Here is a 2,109-nt window from a genome sequence, read left to right on the forward strand (position 1 = left end):
ATGCAAAGGTAAAATTCCTGAAGGAATTAGGAGAACATTTACATAAGAACATAAGAACATAAGAAAGTTTACAAACGAGAGGAGGCCATTTGGCCCATCTTGCTCGTTTGGTTGTTAGTAGCTTATTGATCCCAAAATCTCATCAAGCAGCTTCTTGAAGGATCCCAGGGTGTCAGCTTCAACAACATTACTGGGGAGTTGATTCCAGACCCTCACAATTCTCTGTGTAAAAAAGTGTCTCCTATTTTCTGTTCTGAATGCCCCTTTTTCTAAACTCCATTTGTGACCCCTGGTCCTTGTTTCTTTTTTCAGGCTGAAAAAGTCCCTTGGGTCGACACTGTCAATACCTTTTGGAATTTTGAGTGCTTGAATTAGGTCGCCACGTAGTCTTCTTTGTTCAAGACTGAACAGATTCAATTCTTTTAGCCTGTCTGCATATGACATGCCTTTTAAGCCCGGAATAATTCTGGTCGCTCTTCTTTGCACTCTTTCTAGAGCAGCAATATCTTTTTTATAGCGAGGTGAGCAGAACTGAACACAATATTCAAGATGAGGTCTTACTAGTGCATTGTACAGTTTTAACATTACTTCCCTTGATTTAAATTCAACACTTTTCACAATGTATCCGAGCATCTTGTTAGCCTTTTTTATAGCTTCCCCACATTGTCTAGATGAAGACATTTCTGAGTCAACAAAAACTCCTAGGTCTTTTTCATAGATTCCTTCTCCAATTTCAGTATCTCCCATATGATATTTATAATGTACATTTTTATTTCCTGTGTGCAGTACCTTACACTTTTCTCTATTAAATGTCATTTGCCATGTGTCTGCCCAGTTCTGAATCTTGTCTAGATCATTTTGAATGACCTTTGCTGCTGCAACAGTGTTTGCCACTCCTCCTACTTTTGTGTCATCTGCAAATTTAACAAGTTTGCTTACTATACCAGAATCTAAATCATTAATGTAGATTAGGAATAGCAGAGGACCTAATACTGATCCCTGTGGTACACCGCTGGTTACCACACTCCATTCTGAGATTTTTCCTCTAATCAGTACTTTCTGTTTTCTACATGTTAACCACTCCCTAATCCATGTACATGTGTTTCCTTGAATCCCAACTGCGTTCAGTTTGACAATTAATCTTTTGTGCGGGACTTTGTCAAAAGCTTTCTGGAAATCTAAATAAACCAAGTCATATGCTTTGCAATTATCCGTTATGTTACAGTTGTTGAGGCAAGAAGCAAGCACTCAACAAAAGAAAGTGGAAACTGAAAATGAGAGTAGACATACTCAACAAACAGAGCATGAAGTGGGAGACGAAGTCATGCTAATACAACATGTGAAACGGACCCTACATGGTGATGATGAACTCTCCTACCAGTGTGTGTATTCAGAGAAAAAACCAAGGACAATGGGTACACAAGACACAAACCAAAGTATACAGATCTAACAAAGCAGAGGTTGTTAACGCTGCTCCTCTGACTAAAACAAAAGAAAGACCACCTTTAATATTGAAATTTGTGAAAAAACTGAACATGCTACAACCCCAACCAAGGGGTCAGCAAAAGCAGCAGGATATTACTTATATAGTGCCTATGACTACGTAATCCCAGCTATGGACAAAACCGTGGTACAGACTGACTGACAAATTAGACTTCTACCAGGAGGGTATTGTGCTAGAGGAGCCACTCGATCGGGTCTTGCAGCTAAATACTTCATGATGTAGGAGCTGGGGTAGTTGATGAAGATTACAGAGCAAACATGGGGCTAGTAATGTTTAATTTTGGAAAAATCTATTTCTCAGTTAAGAAGGGGGGCTGGGTGACACAATTGATCTGTGAAAAGATTTGTTATCCAGAATTACAGGATTGAGACACTCTTGATGACACGACACGTGGATCCAGTAGTTATGGCTCCACAGGAATACATACTAACAAGGATGCAAGGCAGGCAACTCAGCTGTGTGATTTTTGTCAATTTGAAATGAAACGGGCCTCTGTGAAGAACTCGAAAAAGAGCCAATCCCACAATGGCTTGGTATGATAAGGGAATACCCCCTCAAATGAAAATTGTACTAAAATAGAGCAAATCTCAAGAGAGAAAAACAAA

General features: G+C 39.4%; 1 pseudogene; it reads left to right on the forward strand.

The window, feature by feature from the left end:
• Positions 1-2,109, forward strand: LOC121325298 (annotated as a pseudogene).

Source organism: Polyodon spathula, chromosome 13 (assembly GCF_017654505.1).
Source record: "Polyodon spathula isolate WHYD16114869_AA chromosome 13, ASM1765450v1, whole genome shotgun sequence".
Classification (NCBI taxonomy): Eukaryota; Metazoa; Chordata; class Actinopteri; order Acipenseriformes; family Polyodontidae; genus Polyodon; species Polyodon spathula.